The sequence below is a fragment of the Chiloscyllium punctatum genome, chromosome 9 (genome assembly GCF_047496795.1).
Source record: "Chiloscyllium punctatum isolate Juve2018m chromosome 9, sChiPun1.3, whole genome shotgun sequence".
In the NCBI taxonomy this organism is placed as follows: Eukaryota; Metazoa; Chordata; class Chondrichthyes; order Orectolobiformes; family Hemiscylliidae; genus Chiloscyllium; species Chiloscyllium punctatum.
Genome location: NC_092747.1, coordinates 112,269,476 through 112,292,091, shown reverse-complemented (window position 1 = coordinate 112,292,091; position 22,616 = coordinate 112,269,476). Strand labels below are relative to the sequence as shown.

At 41.5% G+C, this 22,616-nt stretch overlaps 1 protein-coding gene across 2 annotated transcripts in view; it reads right to left on the bottom strand.

Annotated features, from left to right (window-relative positions):
* The window catches only part of LOC140481604 (B- and T-lymphocyte attenuator-like), a 61,215-nt gene that overhangs the window by 18,209 nt on the left and 20,390 nt on the right, over positions 1–22,616 (bottom strand). The window lies entirely within an intron of this gene.

Here is a 22,616-nt window from a genome sequence, read left to right as displayed (position 1 = left end):
CATCCACTATTTGTCACTGAACTAGCAATATAGAGTTCCAGGTTAATGTTTTATATAGGATCAAATCTCATACAGGAATTTGAATCCAGTTAATAACTTTGAGAATTGAAAACTAGTCCCAGTAATGATGTCCATGCATCTACCATTGACTGTTGTAAGAGCCTATTGGCTCACCAATACTGTTAAGAGAGGAAATCTGTCTCCCTCACCTGGTCTGTTCTTAACTACCCTCTGAAATTGCCCAGCAAGCAACTCAATCTCTCATCTTTTACAAGAACATGTTGGTTTCAGTTCTTTCATAAATCGCAAAACTTTTTAAAAAAAATTACATTCTCAAGTGAACTTTAACAATTGGTGGCATGTCAGCCCAGATAAGGTATTGAAGGTGTTAGCTCCCTGTGAGGATGTCCGTGCCACAATGGTCAGACTGATTCTAATCTAAAAAATGGATTTATAGAATCTTACATGGATTCATGCAGTTTTTGAGCAAAGTAAAATGTAATTCACTTGAAGAATTGAACTGAAACCAACATGGTCTTCTAAAAGATGAGAGACTTAACAAACAATCCAGGTCTTTTTCAATAGGTGATTTCAGTTACATCACACTGTAAATTCTGTGTCTTACAATCTTATTCTCCACAATCACCTGATGAAGGAGCAGTGCTCTGAAAGCTAGTGGTTCGAAATAAACCTGTTGGACTATAATCTGGTGTTGTGTAATTTTTAACTATGTTTTGAAGCAGCATCTGAACTGAAGTGAACCACAAGCAAACCTTTTTGCTGTATTAAAATGAGCAACTTCACTACTTTCAATCTTGAGGAGTACAGTTTTCCTCAGAACCCACAAATCTTCGATATTTTTCATGCAAAAAATTCATATGTTTTATTTTTCTTGCTGATACCATTTGTTAACATATCTTATTTAAAGTCAGAAGAGGTACAATGGGACATGACATGATCTAGCTGAATGGCAGAACAGGCTTGGCGGATGGGGGGGGAGGGGCAGGGGAGATGTTAAAGGTCTCCTCCTGTTCCTATTGTCTTCTGACAATTGATTTGTTATGTCATGGTCAAAACATCATCAAGCAGATAAGCTAATGTATCAGTGGTGAAGGCTGTTAAGGAGAGAGATTGGTAAATAATAGATGGAAAATATTTTAAAAGTGGTGATTGTGGTGTGCAGTTCCTTGTACAAATTGCTCAAGATGAAGAGCTCTGATAACCAGTGGTGGGGTGCGGTGGACTGGGTGTGGCTGTCAATGAAGTGGTCTGGGGTCAGTGGCAGGGACAAAAAAAACAAGACAGAGTGATATGCTTGAAATAAAAGTGCACAAGTACAGCTTTGTTGTCAAATTACAACTGCCAAGATAAATTTAAGCTTTATTTTAAATCTTTTAGCTTTATTTTCAAAACCCGCCTTCCAACCCCTCTCTGTAATCTTATCCACAACACTCTAAGATCTCTGCAATTCTTCAAAGCTAACTTCTTTTGCATCCACAATATCTATCACTCTATTACTGGTGGCTGGACCTTCGCAATGCTGATTTTCTCTCCCACTCTCCAATTCACTGTTCTCCTTAAAGGCACACTTTATAATCTACCTCTTTGATCAATAGTCCTAGTATGTGGCTTGATATCAACTTTTTGAGCCTTTCCCATGCCAAGTCTCTTGAGATGTTTTACAGCATTTAAGAAGCTACATAAATGCAAGCTATTGTTCAAAATCAACTACTCATAAATCAATAAAAATTGAATCCTAACAATCCATTTATTTTGAGCAATTTAGTTAGCTCATTGATCATTGTGTCCAAGTTTTGATTTGGTACAGAAGAGTGTGTTAAAAATTATTACACGATCAACCCTCAACCCTTAAATGTTTTTGCATTTATAATTATCAAAAGGAATTGAATAACTACTTGAAGAGGGAAATCTCTGTGGGTCTGGGAAGAAGGAGCAAGTGAGCCAGGCTATTAGGATCACTTTTTGAAAGAGCTGGCATGGGAATAATGGCCTGAATGCTGTCCTTGTTGAACGGTACTATACCTTTCACACTGAATAAACTGTGCTGTTTAGCTGTATAAGCTCCTGTGAGTGAGGAAATGTTCAATGCAGACTTACAAAATTATTATTGAACGCCACCTGAAACAATAAATTGAGGATTTGTATCTTTAAAACATTTGCTGCTCTTTTTCTTTCCAGAAACAGATCCATTCCAGTAGGAAATGCAGACATTATTTTTCTTCTTAATTTAACTCCCAAGCCTCAACCTGAAGTGTGCAATCTGTGAGATGTATTTTCCAAATGTGCAATTTGAAAGTTGTGCCCTTTACCTAGTCTTTCTGTACTGAATTTGAACAGGATGTGGGAGGATGATGCTCATAGGTTGTTCTGAAACCACCCCACAACAATGTCCCACCAGCAAAGGTTTCACCACCTCAGTACTCTCTCCGATCATTGTTTCCACTCTGCTCTTCAGAACCTGTACCTTCGCACGGCTGCAGCTCAGTAATTGTTTTGCAAGCATCTCACATCCTTCATAACCTCGCTTCGCTTTCATCTTCTGTTGCATTCAGGCAAAAGAAAGTGGATTGATGAGAGATAAAAGTCATAAAACAAACATGAAATGGAGATTGCGGTTGTTTGTTGTGTGATTAACAGAAGCTCAAAAATGTAGGAGTGCTGAACTGGGCAGGGCCAGAACAGGTACACATGTCAGAAAAAGAGTGAGACAGGCTGAAGGAGATAAGTGGGATGTAAAAAGCAAATAGCATAAAAAGCAAGAGCAGGAGAAGGTCTTTCAAGCCCACCCTGCCATTCAACAAGATCATTGGTTAGAGACAAAAAAAATGCAGAGGCTGGATTCCAAGGTAGACAAGCAGAAGGCTGGAAGAACACAGCTAGCCAGGCAGCATCAGGAGGCTGGAGGGACACAGCCAGCCAGGCAGCATCAGGAGGCTGGAGGGACACAGCCAGCCAGGCAGCATCAGGAGGCTGGAGGGACACAGCCAGCCAGGCAGCATCAGGAGGCTGGAGGGACACAGCCAGCCAGGCAGCATCAGGAGGCTGGAGGGACACAGCCAGCCAGGCAGCATCAGGAGGCTGGAGGGACACAGCCAGCCAGGCAGCATCAGGAGATGAAGAAGTCGATGTTTCGGGTGCAAGATGGATCAAGAAGATCATGACTGATCTGCCTCAGACTTAAACTCTCTTTTCATGCCAGCTCCTCACAGATCTCAACTACTTGATATTTCAAAAATCTGCCTCCTCTTTAAATACTTCCAGTGATCTAGCCTATGGAGCACTCTGTGTTAAAGGACACCAGGCATTCAAAAGCCTCTGGGAAAAGAAATTCCTTTCCATCTCAATTTTAAATGAATTTCCCTTTATTCTTTAATTATGCGCCCCCCCCACACCCCAAGTTGAAAACTCCCCAAACATCTTCTCAATATCTATTCTCTAATGGGCAAAGGTATAACCTGTTTAGCTGTTCTTGATAAGTCAACCTCTTCTTTCCTGGAATCAGTCTCGTGAGGTTCTTTTGAACTACCTCCAGTGCCAGTTCATCCCTTTTTAAAAATGGGAACCAAAACTGTACAGTGATACAGGTGCAACCTTACCCACAACCTGCATAACTCTAACCAATAAAGGCTAAAATGCTATTTGTCTTCTTAACTACTTGCCGCACTGCATGCTAACCTTTTTGTGTTTCATACACAAGAACATCCCAGATCCCTCTGTGCTGCACTTTTTTGGATTCTCTCTCTATTTAAATAATAGGCTGCCTTTTGAATCTCCGTGCAAAAGTGTAAAACATCATACTTTCCTACATTAAACTCCACCTGCCAAGTTTTTTGCATACTCACTCAACCATTCTATATCCCCTTGCTGATTCCTCATGACCACTTCATAGCACATCTTATCACCTATATCTGTATCATCAGCAAATTTTGATACACTACTCTTTGCCTTTTAATATAGTAAATAATTGAACTCACAGGACTTAATCTTATAGCAGTTCACTGGTTATGTTTTTCCTACCAGAAAATTACTCATTAGCCCCAACTCTGATTTTTGTGTGTTAACCAATCATCAATCCATTCTGATACATTATCCCAAATCCTTGAGCTCCGAACTCGGATAATAACCATAATAAACGCCTTCTGGAAATCTAAATTTATTGGTTTTCCTGTTAGCAACTTCACTTGTTGCATCCTCATAAAACTCTAGTAAATTTGTCAAACATGATTTCTCTTCCATCCAACCATATGGACTAAGTTTGATTGTGTTAAACCTTTCTAAATGTCCTGCTTTTTTTTTCTTCCTTAATAATGGACTCTAGCATATTCCCTATAAAAGATGTTAGGCTAACTGTCCTATAGTTTCCTGCTTTTCATCTCCCTGCTTTGTCGAATAGGAGTGTCACATTAGTGTTTGCTAGTTTACTGGGACCCTCATTGACTCCAGTAAGTTCTGAAATGTTTCAACCAATGCCTCCACTATCTCAGCAGCCATTTCCTTTAACATCCTTGAATACAGACAAGCAGATCCTGGTGATTAGTTTGCCTTTACTCCCAATAGTTTTTCAAATATTTTGCCCCTTGAGATAGACTGCTTCCTCTCATTAGCAACTTGTTTCCCTGATATATTTGAGATATTTATAAAGTTCTCCACTGTAAAGACTGACGCAAAATATTGATTTAAATTTACTACCTATTGCCAGTTCCACTTAATTAATCCCCCAATTAAATCCTTAAAGTGTTCCACACTTACTTTCTTTTTATGCATCCAAAAAGCTTTTGCTGTTTGATTGTATATTTATTGCTAATTTACTTTCTTAATCAATTTTCTCTCTCTTCATTAGCTTTTTAGTCATCTGGTGCTGGATGCTAAAAATTCCAAATCCTCTGGCCTGCCATTAGTTCTGGCTGCTTTGTGTGTCTTAGTTTTTTATTGGATATGCTCCTTGATTACCTGTGTGCGCCATGGATGGTTTGTCCTTTGCATCAAGTTCTTCATTTTGACCAGAATTTATTTTGCAGAGCGTTACAAAATATTTGCCTAAATATCTGCCACTGCTCATTAAGTTACCTTCTCCTTCATCTAATGTTTGCAGTTTGCCTTAAAAGTCTCTTTCCGTGCACCTCTGTAATTGCCCTTTTTTAAATTTGAGGTAATTGCTTTGAGAGCTGAGTTGCTCTCCCTCAAACCGAATTTGAAATTTTGCTTTGTCATCGCCTCACCCTGGAGGATCCTTAACTGTAAACTCGCTGATTAATTCTCCCTCATTTCACATCACGAGATTGAAAACAGTCTGGTCCTGGGTAGATTGATAGAATATGCTTTTCTAGGAAACAATCACTGATATGTTACAAATTTGTCCTTCATGTTATCTTTGCCCCCCTGATTTGTCCAGTGAATGTGCAGATTAAAACCACCTGTGATAATTACACTACTCTTCTTACATGTCTCCATTATTTTTTGAAACATTTCACTCTCTACGGGTGCTGCCAGACTTGCTGAGCTTCTCCAGTATTCTGTTTTTATTTGTGTTGAAATGTTGCGAGAGGTGTTATCACACGACTTCCCACTGGCTGCCAGCCCTGTCCATTCTCATGATGCCCTGTCTTCCATGGATAATTGATGACCAAATTCACTCTCCATTCAACAGCAGGATGTTTCCTGACTGTCAATCAAAACTTCCTCCTCTCCAATTCTAAACGTTTTTATTTCAGCATGGAAAGTGTTCAAATAAGTGCCATTAATGCCCTAAGGTTCTTTCCCTGTATTTGCTCACAGCGGTGTTGGAGAGTCCAGCGTCTGGCGACCCCATCTGGAAAGGTTGGGAATCCAAGGGCGATGGGTACACGCACACACACAAACTCATTTCGTTCAACAACCTGTCCTGTTGGATTTTAAACTCTTACTTTCCAAGTTTCCAGTCTAAGACCATTTCCATTAGACACGACTCATACAGTGCTACAAAATGGCATCCAAAAATACAAACAATAATTGGAAAGTTAACTGGGTTAGCCTTATAAATACTGCGCAGAAGTGGGTACTGTAGATGCTGGAGATTAGTGTCAAGGTTAGAGTGGTGCTGGAAAAGCACAGCAGGTCAGGCAGCATCTGAGGAACAGGAAACTCCTGATGAAGGTCTTTTGCATGAGTGAGTTCCCCTTCAAGTTACATGCCATATTTTAAAATACTCAACATAGTTTTCAAATCTCACCGCTCCCTGTTTCTGTATTCTGCTTCAATCCTAGAATCCTCTGTGATTACTATGATCCTGCAATTCTGGCTTCAAGCATCCCCATTACTTATCACTCTACCATTGTCTGGTATCTGAACACTAAATTCTGAGATTCCCTCTTTGAATCCCTCGAACAACCTCTCTTCTGTTCGGATGCTCCTAAAATGTATCTCTTCAACCATACTTTCAGTCACATGTCTTTTTATCCGGTTCAATTTTGTTTGAAAATCACTCCTATAAAATAACTTGTGATAATTTTGCTACATTAAAAGAGCTGGATCGATACAAGGTATCAGTTGTTTGTCTCGTTAACAAATGTCATTCTCTGGCTGACAATATAAAGACATCAAACAGAGAGAAGCAAAAGTTCAACAAGAAATTGTGGTGAGATTACAGTGAGACATTGATTTACTGAGAGCTGAGCATTGACTCATTAAAAAGCGGAAAAGATGTTCAGACAATGGGATGTTTTTTTCCAATATATGTGCCAGCCATGACTCTGTGACTCACAGTCACTCTCACCTCTGACTCAGTTGTTTGTGTGCTACAAGCCCCTATTATAACCTCTTTATAAACCTCTATTCTATAAACTGACCATCTCATAATGAGGGAGTGCGGCATTTCTAGAAGGTCAGTAATGAGAGAGCACTGCACTGTCAGAGGGTCAGTACTGAAGGAGTGCTGCACTGTCAGAGGGTCAGTACTGAGGGAGTGCTGCACTGTCAGAGGGTCAGTACTGAGGGAGTGCTGCACTGTCAGAGGGTCAGTACTGAGGGAGTGCTGCACTGTCAGAGGGTCAGTACTGAAGGAGTGCTGCACTGTCAGAGGGTCAGTACTGAGGGAGTACTGCACTATCAGAGGGTGTGTACTGAGGGATGCTGCACTGTCAGGAGATCATAAAGTCACAGAGTCATAGCGATGTACAGCACAGAAACAGACTCTTCGGTCTAACTTGTCCATGCTGACAAGATATCCCAACCCAATCTAGTCCCACCTACCAGCACCCGGCCAATATCCCCCCAAACCTTTCCTATTTACATACCCATCCAGATGTCTCTTAAATATCGCAATTGTACTAGCCTCCACTACTTCCTCTGGCAGCTCATTCCATACACGTACCACCCTCTGTGCGAAAAAGTTGCTCCTTAGGTCTCTTTTTTATCTTTGCCCTCTCACCTTAAACCTATGCCCTCTACTTCTGGACTCCCCCATCCCAGGGAAAAGACCTTATCTATTTATCCTATCCATGCCCCTCATGATTTTATAAATCTCCATAAGGCCACCTTTCAGCCTCTGATGCTCCCGGGGAAAACAGCCTAACCTATTCACCCTCTCCCACGGTCAGACGGCAGTACTGAGGGAGTCTGCACTGTCAGAGGGTCAGTACTGAGGGAGTACTGTGTTGTCGGACGGTCAGTATTGAGGGAGAGCTGCACTGTCAAAGGATCAGTACTGAGGGAGTGCTACACTGTCAGAGGGTCAGTACTGAGAGAGTGCTGCATTGTCATGGGTCAGTACTGAGGGAGTACTGCACTGTCGTACGATCAGTATTGAGGGAGTACAGCACTGTCAGAGGGTCAGTATTGAGCAAGTACTGCACTATCAGAGGGTCAGTACTAAGGGAGTGCTGCACTGTCAGGGGGTCAGTACTGAGGGAATGCTGCACTGTCAGAGGGTCAGTGCTGAGGGAGTGTTGCACTGTCAGAGGGTCAGTACTGAGGGAGTGCTGCACTGTCAGAGGGTCAGTACTGAGGGAGCACTGCACTGTCAGAGGGTCAGTAAGAGGGAGTGCTGCACTGTCAGAGGGTCAGTGCTGAGGGAATGCTGCACTGTCAGAGGGTCAGTACTTCCGAATTACAGCAGTAAGTATAGTCCAAATGCATTTAATGGGCTATAAAATATTTAAGAGATCTGAATTCACAAAAGGCATTATAAAAATGCAAGTAAATATCCCTTTCGTAATGTTTTCTTCCTGCAATTGCCATCTAACATCAATTCAAATCCAGCACCTGTTCCATGTGCTATTGTGAGCAGGAAGAAACAGGCTGTGCAGAGGTCTATCAATGGATTCTTGTCACTCATAAATAGATGTCAATTCCTTTGAGGAATCATTAATATCACAAGATGTTGGAGCAGAAATAGGCCATTCAGCCCATCAAATTTGCTTCAACATTCAATGAGACCATGGCTGATCTGATAATCCTCAATTCTGCTCTCCAGCCTTTTCCCCATAGCCCTTGATTCTCTTACTTACTCTTCACAACCATATTAGTGTAGAACCCATGAAAATTCAGCTGGCCATTGTTTTAGTTTCACAATATGTTAAGGATATTGGACTGCTTCACTGACAGTGATGTTGCGGGTAGGGGAAGAGTCCAGAGCAAAGGTGGGGGGGGGGGGGGAGTGTGCAGTTGCTATAAAATAACAGTGAGGCCATTCAGCAGTAATGTCAGGAAGCAGTTCTTCATGCAAAATGGGAGGGGGTATCTGGAACTCACCCTGCTGTCCCACCCAAAATTAAAACTGTTGGTGGCGGTTGGGAGTGAGGGGGTTCAATGTGAAAATGTTAAATCTGATTGATTGATTTATGTGGGGTAAGGAGATTAAGAAGCATGGAACAGATCTGGGTGGAGGCAATCCTTCTCCTATTTGAATGGCAAAACAGGCTCAAAGCTCTGAATGGCTTCTTCCTGCTTCCTAATGCTGCAATTGGATAGCAGGTAATTTCTCTTGTCTGAGGTTGATTGGCCATGCTAAATCGCCCCATAGCCCCCTGGATGTTAGGTCGATTAACCACGGTAAATGAGGGATTACAGGTTTAAGGGGGGAATGGAGGTATGGGTGTGGGTGGGCTGCTTAATCGCCCCATAGCACCCAGAATGCTAGGTGGATTAGCCACGGTAAATGAGGGATTACAGGTATCCGATGGGGAATGAAGGTGTGAATTTGGGCAAGCTGCTTTTCAGAGGATCAGTGCACACTTAATGGGGCAAAATGGCTGCTATCTGCACTGTAGGGGTTCTATGATTCTATGTGATTTGAGCTTCAATCATGAATATATCCTACCAGTGAACAACTAGAAACTCCACCCCATGCATTGCCTGAAAGTCCTAGTCACAAAATGTTCCCTAGGGTGGCTTTATCAAACATAGGATGTATAATGGATGTATCGTCATTGTATTAAAACCAGGACTGAGGTAGTCAGAAGCTTTTCCTAAAAAAGAGATCAATTTCTGACTAAGCAGGGTCAGTTCAAATTCTAATATTACTTACACTAAAATAATTCTGTTAAATTATTTTATTTTCATTTAAATTTAATGAGCAAAAGTAAGTATCTATCGTGCTAACAATTTGAGCAAACACTGGCTTGTTATCCTAAGAGAATACAGATAGAATGTGGAAGTATAGTTGGAAATGGTGAGCCATCCAGCCTTTCCTGCTTGAAGCACAGAGAGGGAGAGAGAGAGAGAGATGTGATTGACAGTAAGATTTGCATTTCATTCACACCTTTCATAACCTCATGATCTCCAAAGCACTGGTTTTGAACCTGGTCACTGTTATATTTATATCCCAACTTGCACACAATAGGTTCCACAAAACACAATTGGAAATTGAAGCTGTGAAAGGTGCTAAATAAATAAAAATAGTTGTATTTTTTTTTCTTTCCAGGCAATTTTACATTCTAAGGAAGGATTGGCTGGCATTGGAGGGGGTCTCCAGGAGGTTCACGAGAATGATCTCGGAGATGAAGTGCTTGGTAAGAGAGGTTGAGGACTCTGGGTCTGTAATTAGTGGGGGTTAGAAGGATGAGTGGATTTCTCTCATTGAAACTTACAGAATACTGAGGTGCCTGGATAGAATGTGTATATCTCTTAAGGATATGCTGCATGCTAATTGTGAGACATAACACAACATAGAATCATAGAATGGCTACAGTGTGGAAACAGGCCATTTGGCCCAACAAGTCCACACTGACCCTCTGAAGAGTAACCCACCCACATCCATTCTCCCAACCTATTACTCTTTATTTACCCCTGACTAATGCAACTAACCCATACATCCCTGAATACAATGGGCAATTTAGCATGGCCGATTCACCTAACCTGCACATCTTTGGATTGTGGGAGGAAATCCACACAAACATGGGGAGAATGTGCAAATTCCACACAGACAGTCACCCGAGGCTGGAATTGAACCCAGGTCCCTGGCACTGTGAGGCAGCAGTGCTAATCACTGAGCCACCATGCTTCCCCAGCCTGGCCACCGTGCAGCTATGTTCTGATAGCAATGATACAACCAACTATGTTACAACCACCTGATGAAGGAGTGGCGCTCTGAAAGCTAGTGTGCTTCCAATTAAACCTGTTGGACTATAACCTGGTGTTGTGTGATTTTGAATTTTGTACACCCCAGTCCAACACCGGCATCTCCAAATTGATCTTCAGGCATGGTGAGATATTTCCACTAGCAGGAGAGATGAGGAACTGAGGGCACAGCCTCAGAGTGAAGGAATGACTCTTTAGAACTGAGATGAGGAAGAAGTTTTACGCCAGAGGATGGTCAATCTGTGGAACTCATTGCCACTGAGGGCTGTGGAGGCAAACTCATTGAGTTTATTTAAGACAGAGATAGACAGATTCTTGATTGGAAAGGGTTACAAGGCGAAGGCAGGAGAATAGGCCATTATATCCTGCCTTGCTGGATGGCACTATAATACTACTTAATTGATCTCTCTGCCTTAATAGGCTAATGTAGGTTGCACACACACTTTCCTTTTTATGTATGGAAAATTCTGACTCATGGACACTGTTCGGAAAAGTTTCCAATGAGAGTAATTGTTTACGAATGGTTTCAAGAGGGGATTCTGACATATCTGCAGCAACATTTGCAACACTTCTGTATTGGTGCTGAAATCATTGTTGGATCAGAATTACAGCCATTTGTCTGTGACCAGACATAACTCTCAGCTCCACAGCCAGTGGAGAACAAAGAAAATCAAATCTGGAATTAAAATGTAAAATATTTTCAATTTGGTGAAATTGTCCAACATTGGATATATATTTGGTGTTGCTAACTTTGGTCATGTGCATTCCTAGAATTTTAATCTCCTGATCTTCTCCTTCAGTTGCTGCTTTCCCACCCAATTTTCTCATCATTGGCCAGCCAACAGTTCCATCCTCAGCACCCAGAAGCTAACTATCAGAAATCATCCAATCAGTGAAACCAAACTTTCTCCTTGTCTCCAATATTGTTATTGCGGTTGTGTTATGACTGACGGTTAGTATGCAGAGATAGGCTCCTGATTTCACCACCATATCAGAGCATGTGACCCAATCTCGGACTCTATCTTAGCCAGGGCCACTTGAGACATGACGTGCTAAAGGAAATGAGCTACTATTTGTAACTGAATAGCTAAGTATTAACTGATGTGTCCATGACTACAATATACATATACCAGAAGCTGCAATGAACATCTGTTTTAGTAATTTGTTGCCCATGTCTTGTTTTAATATTACGGGAGCGAACCTAAGTATTATCTCATAAAGTAAAAATACCCTGCTGGAGGCAAAGCCAGCAATGAAAACGAAAAACATTTTTAAAAAACATCTCTACCTTATTATTTCTTTGTCCCCTGGTTCCACCTCCCCCCCTCCCCCTGCAACATCCTGGAGACTAATCTTCAATCCCTGCAGACTTCATGCTTACTTTGGATGGCTTCATCTTAAATCACCAGGACTGGAGTCCACTCGTTTCACGACTATATATGTCTTGCCCTACACTATTCATATTTAAACTAAGAAGTGTTAGCCTGGCGCTGGGGCTTTAACATCACTAGATAAGCCAGGTGCTGTGTTTTCAGTAACATTGATTGAATAATATGAATTCAGTTTACTTGAAAAACGCAAGCATGTTTATTAACAACTTAGAATGCAGCTCGTAGTGACAGATTACAGCACGTGCAACATCCTGTTAGCATGGTTTCTGCTGGGCTGTTTATGGCAGTTGTTCATGTGGTTTACGTACTTGTCCTTGGCTTATTATCACTTCAAGCTCATAAATCAACACAGCTGCTAAAGCATCAACACACGAAGAACACTAACTCGGGTTACGAGTCACCTTCCCACCATCATGAGATCAGAAATGGGGACGTTTGCCAATGATTGCACAATTATCATTTGTGATTCCTTGGATATTGAAGCAGTCCATGTCCAAATGCAGTAAACTTTGGACAATATCCAGTCTTGGACAGACAAGTGACAAATATCATCTCACATAAAGTGCCAGGCAATGACCATCTCCGGCAAGAGAGAAGCATGACATTCAATGGCATTATCATCACTGAATCCCCCATTATCAACATCCTGGGGTTGCCATGAGCCAGAAACTGAACTGGACTAGCCATATAAATGCTATGGTTAGAAGAGGAGGTCAGATACTTGGAAGTCTCCAGTGAGTAGGTCACTTTCTGGCTCCTGAAAACTGGTCCACCACCTACTGGGCACGTGTCAGGGGTATAATGGCATACTCTCCATTTTCCTGGATGAAAGCAGCCCTAACAACACACAAGAAGCTTGACAACGTCCAGGAATGAGCAGGTGACTGGATTGGCACCACATTAATACACATTTACTCCCTCTGTATTGTTGCACAATAGCAGCAATGCGTACCATCAGCAAGATGCACCGCAGAAATTTACCAAGGCTGCTTAGCCAAATTTTTCAACTCATAACTGCCACTATCTAGAAATACAAGGACAGCAGATACATGTGAATACTATCACTTGCAAGTTTCTCTCCAAGTCACTCACCATCCTGACATGGAAATATAGCACCATTCCTTCAGGGTCACTGGGTCAAAGTACTGGAACTCCCTATGACTGTTGGTGTATCTACACCAAATGGACTGTAGCAGTTGAAGAAGACAGGTCATCAACCTACCTTTTCCAGGGGAAATTAGGCCATAATTAGGCCATAAATGCTAGACTAGCCAGCAGAGCCCACATTTCCTGGATTTAAAAAATATACCCACAGCATTCTCTTTTACCAAAATAAAATTGCATGAGTTGAGCGAAAATATATTTACATTAGAGTAACTGCAAAACTTTTTACACAGAAACAATAATTAAAGTGTTTAAGTGTTTCAGAGTCTATGAATCTATATGATGTAAAGGTGTGTTGATAAGTAATGATGTCGCCAGAGATGGAGACTTCACACTTGGGTGTTCTCGGCTCATAGATGTGCTAGAGTCTTGTCATGTTAACATGTTGATTATTGTCCTGATGATACTCAGATCTTCATTACGCGAGCTTATTTTGCAATGTGCAATCAGAGTGTAGTACAGTTCTTTGAGTTGGCTTCTGTTTCTCCTCAATATTGCTATGTGGTGACTTTGTAGGATCTAGGCTCACTGCACAGTTTGGATATTTCAGCAGGAAACCAGCAGGTAATCTCTGCACGTGCTTCATGCAGATTAGGCAGCTGCACACTATCTTTATTCCCTTTTACTTGAGAAGTATATCTTGTACCTCTGAGAACTGGGGGCAGGTGATGACTTAGTAGGGTTGTCTTAACTTGCTTTCCAAACATGCTCTGTGTTGGTCACATTAAGCCCATATCCTGAGGTGTAGCCATTTTGGTGCCAAGTTTGTAGCAGATGTTGAAGTCACATCCCTGTACTTTGATGAGAGGTCACTATAGTGCACCTGTCAGCAGTTTGTACCAAATTATTTTCAGTGGTTTGTGATTGAATGAACTGGGAGAAAATCAGGACTGCAGATGCTGGAGATCAGAGTCAGAAAAGTGTGGCGCTGGAAAGGTATAGCAGGTCAGGCAGCATCCGAGGAGCAGGAGAATCGATGTTTCCTGATGAAGGGCTTTTGCCCGAAACGTCGATTTTCCTGCTCCTCAGATGCTGCCTGACCTGCTGTGCTTTTCCAACACCACACTTTTCAACTTCCACTGTGAACTGCTTATCGAACAAATAGGCATGCAATTTTGTGATACTAACAACCAGAGCTTGTGTTTCATGTTCAATGTAGAAAAAATTGGATCTTGCATGAGATAGACTTTTGAATTAAATGCAACTGGTTTGTCATCTTGCACGATACACAATCCCAGCCTTTACAGGGATGCATTGACCTACAGGAGACCTTTTCCTTGGGTCATAATACTGTAGCACTCTTTTAACATCAACACTGTGCCAGAAAAGGTTGATATGTGTGGCATTAGGAAATTAAATGTCCAAAGCATCTAGGCAGATCCTCTTTGCCTTGTGGCGTAGGCATGTATCACACATCTTCGACCTTGCCCAGGAGGGTAGGCATTGCAGGTAGTGAGGGGAAGTGAGGGTGGGGGTTGTGACTAAATTAAACCCATATCTTTAATAGATAGAGCCAAAGGATGATTTGATATCTCTTGCTGTTGAGTACAAGACCTTCATGATGAGCTTCTACCATTGGGAAATGTTAATTTTGAATTCTCCCAATTCCTATTGTGAATCAGGAGAAAATCAGGACTGCAGATGCTGGAGATCAGAGTCAAAAAGTGTGGCACTGGAAAAGTACAGCAGGTCAGGCAGCATCCGAGGAGCAGAAAAATCGATGTTTCAGGCAAAAGCCCTTCATCAGGAAATGTCGATTCTCCTGTTCCTCAGATGCTGCCTGACCTGCTGTACTTTTCCAGTGCCACATTTTTTGACTCACTCTAATCTAGACTCTGATTTCCAGCATCTGCAGTCCTCACTTTTGCCTAAATGTAGATTTTGGTCATCCTGTGTTTTGGTTCTGCCAAACATTGCAATACCATTGGCAACTCATGGATATCCAGAAATATTTCCAGTCGTTCTGTCCATATGCTGCCGGTATACATCCTGACTGACGGATAGACTGAAAGCTGGTCTCTGAAAGTGATATCTTCTAGCAGTAACTTTACAATGTGCTGTCCTAAAGTAGTGATTTCTTGAGATTTCTGTGCCTAGTGATCCCGGGGATATGCCAAAATCCATGTTAGGCATTCAGCTCAGAGAGAAAAAGAAATCTCCTGAATTTGGCATTCAGTTCCTTTAATATTGGAATTTTCTGTTGGCGTCTCTTTTGAGACAGGCCTTGGGACCAAACATATTCTGATTGTGCCATCTTTCTTTAGTGTACCCATATAGAACCGCACCAACCTGAGTTTTGATGTATACAATGGATTACACCACTACATTCCATAAAACCGAGTTCGCGTTTAAGCTTCTCTTGTAAATAAACACTTCACCTTCTGGGAGATACAGAATTGCATCTTCACTGAGGTGCAGTACAACATCCCCTTTGAAGTTTCTGATAGTGTTGAATCTGCCTGAGTATATTTACATTAGTCCCAGACTGACTCAATATGGCCATTTCTGCTACAATTGGTACCTTGGCATTCTCAGGGATAGTCACAATATTGAGACCTGTGCATGCCTATACTCTTGGTATTGGTGGTATACTCACATCCACAAAATAGAATGCTTTTGGTCTTCATACAGAATTGTTACAGCTGCATTTTATGAATGTACCACTAGGAGGAATGAATGTCCCATTATATACAATTAACTTTGCCATCGTACGTTGTAATATTGACTTCCAGTGGCCCAGATCCTTATTATTCTGGATTCTGGCTGGTAGAGTAACTATAATATTTTCCGTGCTAACTTCAGTCTTGGGAGATAACCCCTCTATTCAAGGAGGGAGGGAAACAGAAAACAGGAAACTATAGGCTTGATAATATGACATCTGTCATGGGGAATGTGTTAGAATCGATCATTAAGAAGATAATAGCAGTGCACTTAGAAAAACCCAAGATAGTTAGGAAGATTCAGAATGAGTTCATCCAAAGGAAATCATTTTTAACCAATTTACTAGGGTTCTCTGAAGGAGTACCATTGGTTGTGGAGCCTGTTATCACACAATACTTGGATTTTCAGAAGGCTTTGACTAAGGTGCCCCTTCACAACCCATACAGAAAGCAAAAGCTTATGGTGTAGTGGTTAACACATTCATTTGGATAGAAGATTGGATAGCTGGCAGAAAACAGAGAATATGCATGAATAGATCTTTGTCTAGTTGGTGGAATGTGACAAATGGAGTCCCCAGGGGTCTGTACTGGGGCCTCAACCTTTTGCAATGAACAAAGGCATGGTAGCTAAATTTGCAGACAATGTCAAGATAGATAGAAACTTATACTGTGAAGGAGACATAAGGCAGATGAGGATGGATCTAGATAGGTTAAGTGAGTTGACCGATAGAGTATAATATGGAAAAATGTAAAGTTACTCACTTCGGAAGGAAGAACAAAGAAACAGAGTGTTAATTAAATGGAGAACAGTTGTGGATTGTGTGGTGCAGAGGGATCTAGGATCTCTCATGCATGAGTAATAATACATTCATATACAGGTGCAGCACAAGGCTATCTCTTATTATGAGAGGAATTGAACATAAAAATAAGGATTTTATACTCCAATTTATAGGCAGTGGTGAGATCCATGTCTTGATTATTTAAATAAGATGTAAATGTCTTGGGTAGGGTTCAGAGAAAGTTTACTAGATCGATACCGGGAATGAGCAGGTGGTCTTATGAGAATAGGCTGGGCTTGTACCCATTGGAGTTCAGAAGGATGAAGGGTTCCTTTTTTGAAGTGTGTAACATCCTGAATGACCTTAACAAGATGGACATCAAAAGGATGTTTCCCTTGTGGCTGAGTCCATTTTAAGACAGAGATGAGAAATAATTGCTTTCCCTCGTAGGATCTTGTGACTTTGGAACTCTTTGTCTCAGTAGGCATTGGTAGCTGGTTATCGAATGCTTTTAAAATACACGTGGATAAATTTTGTCAGGCAGTGGAATCAAGGATATTAAGGGCATTGGGAATGTGGAACTTGAAACACAAACAGATGAGTCATGATCGACTGAAAGATGGTGCTGACTCAAAGGGCCGAATGGTGTATGCCTGCTCCTATTTTGAATGATTATAGGAATATGCATTTGCCAATTTTCTTAGCTGTTTGATTTTGTTCATGCAATGTGCTATATGCACAATGTGGAAAGCCTGTTTGTCTTCTGCTTGGAGGTTTTGTCACTCTGAATCTTAACACTGGTTAGTCTTTTTGCTAACTTCATTTACACACTTGTGTTTGTATTGTCCTGCTTCAGTAGTTTGTGTTGTTGCTGTCTGCTTGCTTCACATGCTTTTTGTTTGGTTGCATCCCTTTGTAGCCTCTGTGGAACTAAATTTCTATACACAGTGTCTTTTTGCACTGCTTGACATGCAAAGCTCTTGAAACACAGACAGCGTTGCGATTGGTGTAATAGACCCCATTTCCCACACAGCTTGGTTGGTGTCTATGTCCTGGCCACTGTCAATGTTTGATGATTACTCAGGATGTTTGCAGTTGTCGTCCGTTTATAATACCTTCATATCTTCTGCCATCTTTAAGCAATACGCTAATATAATTTTCTTCAAGCAATATCATTTTTTTTCTCTAACAGTCATTTTGGAACCTTTCAATGGGAGTTGAAGCTAAATTCAACTCAGCTCAACTATCGAAAAATCACAATTATTGCCCATGTCGCAATGCCTAACGGCAAACTTATCAACTGATTCTTGTAGCTATTGGCTATAGGACTTCAGGGCCAGACAGTAAATTCTAAAATGCACTTTTATGCAAAGCTGATTTTCCAGAATTTCCCACAAGTTAAGCTGATTTCTCCAGCCTCTTCAGACAGGACCGAGGTATTGACGCAGTCCCTCATTTCCAATCGCTGTCTTTGTTTTCACTGTGTTCTTGTCTGGTTCTGCAACAGCCATATCGAAAAAGGATAGCTCCATTCTTCCATTCAGACAAAGTGCCTGTGGCCTTCCAATTAATGCTAGGGAATCTGGTTGCCATCTTTTTGATGCACCCTGTCTTTTGCAAATGCTGTGAATGTCTCGAGATTGCTTTCTAAAAAAAAACTCTGCTGAATGCTATTTTCAGCTGCAGCTTGAAATTCTATTTTCCACCACCAATTGAACAGTCACAGTTAATGTTGCAACAATTTTTCCGGGGTGTCCTGCTGTAAATATAACGTCTGCGTTGCTTCAAGACTTGTAGAAGTCTTTTCCTGTGGAATTAAAACTTGTAGAGTGGCTATTTTTTTGTTTTTTTAAAAAAAAATTACAGATGCAGCACACTATATTGTTTCATTTCGTGCTTTCAGTTAGTAACAGATTGAGTAGCATGGATTCAGTTTACTTGAAAAGCTGAAACAGATTTATGAGCACCTTAGTCACCTGCAACAGTAATTATAGTCTATGTATGCAACCACTGCCTGCGTTGCCTCTGCCAGATGGCACATGGCATTTGGGCATGTGGTTTATATTCTGGTCTTTGGTCACAGACACATCAAATTCTTAAATCAACAGAGCTCTTAAAGCACGAACACCCGTGAAGAGTTTATGAAAAACCATATAAGCTGTGACTGAGATGGTAACATTCTCATCTCAGAGCCAGAAGCTTGTTAGCTCACTTTGAGTGGATAATCTAAGCAGGCACACCTCATGTCTTACTGACTGAGTGCTACACTGTCAAAGGTGCCCTTTTTGTTTGGATGAGATGGTAAACTCTCTGCTGCCTCACGTGAACATGAAGGTTCCCAGGCAAAAGGAGAGCCGAGACCTTCTTCCCTGTGTTTTGGCCAATATACATCTAGCAACCAACAGATGATCTGGCCAAGAACTTCAAGTGCATATGAGAGCTTGATGTACACAAATTGGATACCCCTGCATTTCCTACATCACCACAGTAACTGTCCATCAAAAAAAGCTTCATTGGTTACAAACTGGCTTTGGAACATCCTGAGGTCCTAACAGCCGCAATAGAAATGCAACTTTGGCATTTTCCTTTTTGACATGGAGAGTTTGAAGTATCCTGGGAGGTAATTAATTCTGATGAAAAGTTAATGATCGACCTGAGATGTTAACTTTATTTTGCTTACCACAGATGCTGCCAAACCTTCTGAATATTCAGAGTACATTCTGCTTTGATTTCTGTAAACTAGATTCTGTTTAAGGTAAGTCCAACTCATCAGCTGGAACAGTGGGGTCAACACTCACTCGATTAGATGAATGAAAAAGCTTTTATCTAAAACAATCCCACTAAATTGTAAAAATGCTTCTGACCCATTTTATAAATAGAACACCACATGGTCAAGTGGGAGACCACATTTTAACTGATCATATAGTTGACCAGATAGATTAGATTTATGCTTCATGGCAAGTTGCCCATATGTTACTTGGTGTTATGTGGTCAGATAGCTCGTGTATTATCTGTGTTTAATCATCCACCAATCAGACCTCACTTTTATCAGACTGCACTCAGAAGCTAATACATTTTAGGTAGCTGCTCCCATTACATCATAGAAACCACCACCAATTAACATTTGTTATTAATTATAATAGCCTGCTGCTGTTCTGTTGGAATCCATTCCGGGAAAAGTCAGTGAAGACAGATTCTACAATAACTTTCAAACATCCTTGAGAAAGGACATATCTGCAGTGCTATCGTGAAAAAGTGAAGGGTATGGGATTAATTGGATAAAGAACTTTTAAAGAGCGATTGGAATAAATGGGCTGAATGGCCCTCTCCCTGCTGTCTGATTTTATGAAGCTGTCTCAGGTGATGGTGATATACTAGGATGCATTGTGGATCGCAGTTAACCATACTTATAGCACCTGACTTTGGAGGCAAACTCAGTGGGCCAGCTCTCTGCCCATCAGGACACCACACAGAATCCAAAAATAATCCAGCCTTGACGGAAGGCATTTGGCTAGTTCAGCCTGGGCCTGCTCTGTGTATGCACTGTCAAAACAAACCCCACTCTCTCTGCTGTTGCCTGACAAATAATCCCTCTTCAAATATTTACCCAAATACTATTTAGATGTTACTAATAAATCTACTTTCTACCGACCTTCAGATAGTCCATTCCAGATCCTTCTGACTTGTTGCAGAAAAATAATACTTCTCATCTCTGCCTTTGGTTCTTTTGCCAATTATTTTTAAATTTATGTCTCTCTGGTTAGAAACTTTTCTGCCAATGGAAGCATTTTCTCTCCATTCCTCTTATTGAAATTCTTCATCGTTGTGAACACCTCTATTAAATCTCCCCAAGCCTTCTCTCCCCTCAAGAGAACAGCCCCACTTTCTCTCGGCTGTCTACATAATTGAATGTCTTTGGATCTGTAATCAGATGAAGAGCTCTGAGCCAATATCTCCAAGAACATAGCAACAAAACCCACACAAGTAAAAAGAAATGTTGCTAAAATTAGAATTATAAATTTTTTTGGTAACAATCTGATGCTGCAATGCGCTCTTTTTTTTGCAGCTGCACTTAACAGGTTCAATCAGATATGGCAAAACACTCAATCTATCGCTCATATTTCATTGGGTAATCATGATCTTCACTGAGTCTAACTACAGGGTGTGCACAATAATCAGCAGCTTTAAAATGAAACTAACCCAGAGTCCCACTGCGAGAGCCATTTAATTCAGACAGTGTCAATGTTCACTATTGGTACAAATATAGAGGCTGGCATTCTGAATCGGCCACCTGGTAGACTCCCTGCCAGGCTTTCTTTCATAATGAAACACTTCAAATGTCAAATACTCTATTTGTGAAGCATTGCCAACTGTTGTATTCTGTGGAGCTTTATTTAAATCCTAAACTGCAGAGAGACAGTGTACTGAAGGGGCTCAGTACTCTGTTGGACGATCAGTAGCGACAGAGTGCTCCAATTCTTGGAGGGACAAGAGCTACATGTATTGGAGAGGCAGAAATGAGGCACTGCCACTATAGTCTTACAAGGCCTGCTCTCTTACTAAAGCAAAGTAACTGGTGATGATTTAGCCTGAGGGCCAGCAAACCTGAGGCAAGGGAAGCAGCTGGGGAGAGTCTTTCATTGTAATTGCAAACCAGTGATGGGTATTGAACCCATACTGCTAGCATCACGCTGCTGTACAAACCAACCATCCAGCCAACTGAGCTAAACTGATTCCCCCTCCCACTGATAAACAACTATTGATGAACATTGATAAAACCTTTAATTATCTAGGGAAGAAAGACTTGAAAGGAATGTGGATTTTGCATTTTAAATAGCAGTCTCGCGTCTAACTGATTAAAGGATTCAACAAAGGCAGCTAGTTTTAAGTTGTTAACTTTTTGCTTATAAATAATGTGGCTTATAGTTCTGTATCATGCCACACCTGAGAGAGGAGCTGAGCTCCAAAAGCTTCAAATAAACCTATAATCTAGTTTTGTTTGGTTTTTGACCTTGTCCACCCTAGTCCAACTCCAGCATCTCAACATCATCCCCTATTATACCGAAAGGGTAGTATGAACCATCTCTCACAGGAGACTACATACAGAAGAATGTGGTCCCCTGTGACGTGCACAGACATGACATCCCTGGCATGTGTGGAGCAGGCCTTAAGGCCCACATGAATTTACCTTTTGTTGTTTAGCTCCTTGGAAAAGCAGAGATACATTGGATGCAAAATTGCCACAAACATAATTATGATTAGATTACTTACAGTGTGGAAACAGGCCCTTTGGCCCAACAAGTCCACACCACCCCAGATCCATTCCTCTACACCTACAATTTAGCATGGCCAATTTACCTGGCCTGCATATCTTTGGACTGTGGGAGGAAACCAGAGCAAACCCACACAGACATGGGGAGAACATGCAAACTCCACACTATCAGTCACCTGAGGTGGGAATTGAACCTGGGTCTCTGGCACTGTGAAGCAGCAGTGCTAACCACTGTGCCACCATGCCACCCAAATTTATGATTGAAGCATTTAACAAGAAGGCAGGGAGAGACTTCAGGACTGGTTGAAAGTAGAATATTCAAAATGATTTTCATTTCTATGGCATCTTACCTGATCTCAGGATGCCTCAGTGTACTTTATAACCTATGAAGTACTTCTCGTGTGTAGTCACAGTTGCAATCTTTTATGACCTTGGAGGTTTTTTACTATTTGCAATTTTTTAGTGACCATAGAGATTTGTTTGGGTGACCTGGGGGAGTGGGGAGGGGAGGGTGAGGGTCGGCGGGATAAGGGTTCTATGTGTCTGAACCACCCAGACCTGCTGGGGTTCATTTTGCCAGAGACAAGTGGACCCTCCTCTACTTGAGCTACTAATGCTCAGAGGGTGGAGGTGAAGGTGGAGGGCCCTGGCCATTTCTGGAGTATCTGGAGAGGAAACCGCTGAGGGGACTCTATATAAGGTGACTCCTCACATTGCCCAGTTTCCTAGTGAGGAATGGGCAACTGAAGTGGTGTCAAGCCTCCCCATTTCCCCG